This window comes from Ornithorhynchus anatinus, chromosome 18, assembly GCF_004115215.2.
Source record: "Ornithorhynchus anatinus isolate Pmale09 chromosome 18, mOrnAna1.pri.v4, whole genome shotgun sequence".
NCBI lineage: Eukaryota > Metazoa > Chordata > Mammalia > Monotremata > Ornithorhynchidae > Ornithorhynchus > Ornithorhynchus anatinus.
In genome coordinates this window covers 36547265-36553526 of record NC_041745.1, presented here as the reverse complement: position 1 = coordinate 36553526, position 6262 = coordinate 36547265, and the positions used below count along the sequence as shown (strand labels likewise).

The following is a 6262-nucleotide window of genomic DNA, read 5'->3' as shown; positions in this document are numbered from 1 at the left end:
CCCAGGGATATCAGCACCCTGCTTGGATTATTCCCATGTATATTGGAGCCCCTAGTCCCTGTGGGCATTCCCAGAGTCTTGGTCAGTCAACTGGGGAGCTTACCTTAGGCTGGCAACGAAGGACTAGAAAAGAAGCATGTGGATATAGCTCAAAGGGCTGCGAAAATCAAGTGTTTCATTTTTGTCTCATTGATTTTCGCTGCTTATTTAGTTGCGTTTGCCTAATTACGGATGTTCGCTTCATTTACTTTCCGTCTTTTTTTCTCGCCTCTTTGGCACTTCTTCACTCGAGTGAACATTGTCCCGTTAATGGTAATCCCTTTGTATGGGCTGATTGAGATGGATTGAAATATTCCAACCCTGGAGAAAGGTGTGGACAATATGAACTACCCCCATAGGTCGGCCAGCAGGTGGGCGCACAGGCCGGCATAGAGGCGGGCAGCCCGGGCCACGGGAGGCCCCTCTTGGAAGCCATAGTGGTGCAGTGCCCCCATTGCCAGGTAGTTGACCTAGAATTGGCTTGACTGCTTTCAGAAAGCCTGAATAAGTAATTAAGAAGTTTAGAGAGAGGATTGGGCCTACTTTACAGGGACAAAAAAATCTCCAGAGGATATATAAGCTCATCGTGGGCAGCAAATGTTTCTGTTTATTGTTGTATTGTACTCTCCCAGGTACTGAGTACAATGTTTTCCACCCAGTAAGTGCTCAGTAAATACAATTGATCGAATGAATTTGGTCCAGCCCCCTGTCCCCGAAGAGATTAGTCACTGATCCATCTGGAACAGGTGATGGTCAATCTTAAAGAACTCCAATGGAGGTGAAAATTCCATGGCTTCCTTGGTAGTCTCTTCTAGTATTTTATCACTTTTACAAGTAATCGATCGTTTCTCATTTACAAATGCAATTTTTCCTCCTACAACTTCAACCCATTTCTCTTGATCAGTTCTCAGTGGAAGTGGAGAACTCTCAGTCAGCCTCCTCCTCAATGACATCCCTCCCTCAATCTACTTGAATCCTATTAAATCACTCGTCAACCTCTCTTCTCAAGGCAAACCAATCCGATTCCTTTTCCCTGCCCTCTTAGTACCTATTTTCTGTCCCTTCAATCATTTTGGCCTCTTTTCTTTGTAATCTCTCCAGTTTCTCCAAATCATATTAAAAATACGGAGATGAACTTGGCCCCAGCATTTTGCTTGACTGATGCTTCTGTCAATACATGCTGTATGAAAGGAGAGAAAGCTGGCACTCCCCTTGAGAAGGATGGAAGAGGTCCTAGTGGCATTTGCAACACATATATGGTTAAGGCATTACCACCTACTTCGTGGCATCTAACCAGGTTTTTCAGGACTTAGAAGAGTGCTTGGCACATAGTAAGCGCTTAAATACCATAATTATTATTATATCCATGGGGCACGAAAACATTCCATCACAGGTTCATAGTCAGCTTGTGGGCCACTAGGCTCCTCAGACCGTTTTCTGCAGACTCCATGTCTACCTGGGCTCTCATGAATTTGTGGTGCTTGGATTTTGTTCCTTCCTTCTACTTGACCCTGTTGAACTTTGAATTTTGAAAGTCTGTTTCTCTGCATAATCAAGGTGGTGAATTCTGTTCCTGTCTGTGGTGTTAGTAACTCTCCCCAATTCTGTGCCAGCTGGTTGATGAACATAATCACACAAACTTCTTCCACTTCAGTTATAAAGGTTTGAGTCCTGATGTTCCTCCCTGTGGAAGGAAGAATGAGCTGTTGTAAGTTTATGAAGTGTCCTTATGAGGACAAGTGACTGGGATGAAGAGAATAGGGGAAAACGTGCCCCCTCTCTTTGTGTGGCAAACGTATGGTATGTAACATCCTTCATCAGGGCCATGGGCACCATTTGGGCCATTTGAGGGCCCACCTGGGGTTGGGCCAAGGGTCAGGGCCTAGTATACCCACTGCCAGGATTTCTGGCTCCTGTACAGTTGCTGCAATGTCTTTCCCAATGCCGCCTCCAGGCAGCTTAAAGGTTGGATTTGAGTTTGAGCATCTGGCCAGACAACTACCAGCCAGGCCACCAAACGGAGAATCAGGGAGGGAATGTCGGGAGCCCACTTCTTCTGTGTCTTCATAGGGGGCTTCCTCCCTGTGGCTGAGGAAACTCAGAAGGAAGGATCAATTTCAGTGATTCTTCAGGGCCCAAAGCCGCAAGGCAGGGTTTCCATTCATGGCTCATCTAAAGGTGTGATGGTTTCTAGGAGGCAGCCGGGATCCAGTGGAAAGAGACCCAGGGGCAGGGAGTCAGGAGACCTGAGTTTTATACCTGGCTCCAGCGCTTCCCAGCTCTGAGAAGGCAAATAAGTTAACTTCTCTTGCTCTCAGTTCCCTCATCTGCAAAATGGGGATAAAATACCTATCGTCTCTCCATCTTAGACCGTCAGCTCTTTGTGACACAGAGACTGGTTCCAATCTGATTATTTTGCACTTGGCACATAGTAAGTGCTTAATAAATATCATTCTAAAATGGATAGTCTCATACATAGACACAAAAGTCTAGAAAGAAAAAATCTACATAAGGGAAGATATAAACAGGACAATGACTATGTGTAAACATGTAATGTATAAAATGAGGCTAAGTAAACAAGGAGGTAAAAACACTAAATATGAGAGAGAATGCTTAGATTGAACTAAAGCACTAACACTATTTTTTTGGACTTTCTGAAGGGTGCAGACTGCTCTTAAAATCACCCAGCACCAAACAATACCTGTTAGGAGATGGTCCTTAGGACACCTACCTAAAGCATTTCTTCTTGAGCCACATCAGAGTAGGGACACTGTTGCTTGACTTTAGGTGACTAAAGATCTATGCTCTGTGTAGAAGTGGTATCTGGCTCTCAGCATTCAGTGTGGCCCAGTTTTCTGTGCTTAAAATTATCCTGCACAGTCTGGGGAGTCAAAGGACTGGGTTCTAATCCCAGCTCTGCCAGTTATCTGCTGTGTGATTTAGGGCAAGTCATTTAATTCTCTTTGTCTCCATTTCCTCATCTGTCAAATGGGGATTCAATGTCTGTAAACCCTTCTACTTAGACTGCAACCCCAATGTGGAACAGGGATTGTCAACCCAGTGCTTGACTCATAGTAAGCACTTAACAAATATAATAATAATAAGAAGAAGTTTCTAAGAAAGACTTTGCCACATTCAAGCAGGGGAATATCTAGAGGATGAAGGGCCCAGGTACAACACTGTTTTTTCTATTTTAAGGCATACTACAAAGCATTTTCTGCATGCACAGCACTAAAGTGGGGACCTGGGTATTGAAAACTATCCTTAAATCTTAAATCAAGTTCCATCCCATGCAATCAATCTACTTTCCCTACTGGGTATTACTGCTGTATGTGCTGGCTTTCCTCTCCTGTGAGATGTTCATGAGAGCACTGTGGACAATCTATCTAGGAACGCAAAACAGTGGTGAGATCCATCAAATGACTGCCTGCTTCTTGATTTGCACCCACCCCGATGATGCATGCCTGCATCAATTCACACTGCATATATTTTATGAGGTCCAGGCTGTTTCTTCAGGCTTTTATACAGCAGTAACCTGCTGGAGACTGATGGTTTGCCTTTTTTAAATTCTAAAATTCCAAAGTTTCCTTAGAGTCTAGGAAATTCTTTCCAGTGCATCTGCCACATGCCCGAAGATGACAGACCAATGAAGAATCACTCTCTTGGCTGTCGCTGCATATAATGGAACAGTAACCAGGAGCACCTTACTCACGGAGTTTTCGTGAGCTTCACGGCAGCGACAGCCAACTGTCAGGTCATGACATGTGCTTACGTAGGCCACCTTCCCTCTTGTTCTGGTGAAAGAGCATTTGCCCATGACAAGCCTCCATGTTTGTGATTGCTACATGCCCAGTTAGTGCATCAGCTTCCTCTTCCTCCCACAGTGATGATGGAGTGGTCTCGGTGAAAGGAGTAGGAGCTTTGTTCTGGAGATTTGGGGACCAAGGACCATGGAGAAGAAACTGATCCTGATGTCAGTGGCTTCTGCAGAGCCACTCACACACTCTCTGCCAGTCATGTCCCGACATGAACAGAGTGCTGGTTGTTTGAAATTGTGCTTTATTCTGTTTTCTCGTGACTTTTCCTGAATGATTTCACTCCCTCAAGCCTTCTTACTCATCTGTCCTCTTCTCTGGTTCTTACTTGAGTATTCCTGACTAACATTCCAGGGATTGTCATTCTTTTTTCACCCCTGCCTTCCCTAGCCTCTTGCTTGTTGTTCTGAGCCATGGCTGAGAAGTATCTTTTGTTCCAGGCAGTATCACGTGGCTGAGGATACCGCCTGTCCAGACCAGATGGTGGGATAATCCAGGGTTTCACACTTAGCATGCTGGTCAGTTCAGCACAAACATTCTCCTACAGAAACCAGTCATTCGGTGTCAAAACCATAAGCCACGCTTGGACGTGGGACCCAATGCGACAAGAACTCATCTCTGTGTGAAGGTGCTGTCTAGAAAAGTACAAACATACTAACCCCCTGTCACCAATAAAATCCACCACTCATTCCTACACACATTGCATTATAAACTAAGACAGCGTGGACATCTGCTGTACTCATTTAGGGATTTGCCTACCAAATGATGCCCCTGCCCTCCACATTTCCTGCTGAAGATTTGTTGATGCAACAAGTCCGGATAAGCGTTTTGATACATTCCATTATGAGACGGTGAACATTACTCAAATATTTCAAAAAATTATCTTTTGAGGATGAGTTAATCCATAGCTAGCTCTACCCTTGAAAAGAAAACCAGGTACTACTATTACATTTCTACAAGAAAATCCAGAATCACCATTCCTGTTTGGTGCCCAGAAAGCTCATATTGTGGCCACATATTGTACGTCTCCCCTTCTTGACAAGTGTGATAGTAATTAAAAAGGCAAGCCAGCTTTTTATTGTGGTTGGCATATATAATTCAAAGCATCTTGCTGATGCAAGAACTAGTCCATCTGAATCAATCAATCCGTGGTATTTACTGAGCACTTACTATTTACAGTGCACTAAGTACTTGGGAGAGTTCAATACAACAGAGTTGGTAGACACGGCCTCTGCCCACAGTGAGCTTACAGTCTAGAGTGGGAGACAGACATAGCAATTAGTGTTTCTCTGTTATTTTTTATTAAATTTGGCATTGATTTGCGGAGGTCGTCGCTCTTTTAAACTTCAGTAACCACAGACTGCAGCCAGTACTAGATTACAACAGACTTCCAGTTACCACATTCCATCATTTACGAGTAAAACTATTGCCAAAATAGAAAATGCAGCCTGTGACCCTGTGATCATTCAGCAAATGGGATCATGTTGAACAAATGCATGTTTTTTTTCAATGGTATTTGTTAACTGCTTACTCTATGTCAAGCATTGTACTAAGCCCTGCGTAGATGCAAGCTAATGGTTGGACACAGTCCATGTCCCACTTGGAGCTCATAGTTTCAATCTTCATTTTTCAGATGATGCAACTGAGGTCCAGAGAAGTGAAGTGACTTGCCCAAGGTCACGCAGCAGACAAGTGGAGGAGCTGGGATGCTGGGATTAGAACTCATGTACTTCTGACTCCCGGGCCTGAGGTCTATCCATTAAGCCACCCTGTCTCTTTTTTTTCCAGCCAACCGTCATAGTCTTTCACCACAAGAATGCTTGAATTCTGATTTGCTAAGTTACATCACTAACTACGACCCTGGTCCTCCCAGTGCCTGGGTGCATATCCTTAAAAAATGGGGCTTATTGGGAGGGGACTGTTCTAAGTGCTGGGGTATATACAACTTAATCAGGTGGGCACAGTCCCTGTCCCACAAAAGGCCCACAGTCAACTAGGAAACAGAACCGGAATTGAATCCTCATTTTACAGGTGAAGAAACCAAGGAACAGAGAAGTCAAGTAATTTTTCCAAGGTCACACAGCAGGCTGGAACGGGAACTAGAACCCAGGTCCTCTGGTCCTTAAGCCCAGGCTTTTTCCACTAGGCCAATCACTGCTTCACAATTGGTTCTCCCAAGAAGCATCCTTTCACTTTGTGCTTGGGTAGAGCTGAGGGAGAATTAGGGAATGTTCTGGCAATGAGATGTATAGAATGCAGTGTGCTTTAAAAAGAAACAGTTGAGTGCATGCACACAACACTGCTCACGCGTGCGTACTTCAAAATGAGTATTCCTTAATGTGGGTTTTGCCAAGAACATAGCTGCTGGGTTATTGGAGAATTGAGTGTATCTGAGCTCTCTGGGTGGA

At 44.3% G+C, this 6262-nt stretch overlaps 1 non-coding gene across 1 annotated transcript; it reads left to right on the top strand.

Moving 5' to 3' along the window:
• Positions 1-1216: 1216 nt before the first annotated feature.
• Positions 1217-1344, top strand: LOC114805575. The gene has a single exon (XR_003753547.1). It is a non-coding gene; the product is annotated as a U6atac minor spliceosomal RNA (small nuclear RNA).
• The last annotated feature ends 4918 nt before the right edge of the window (positions 1345-6262 follow it).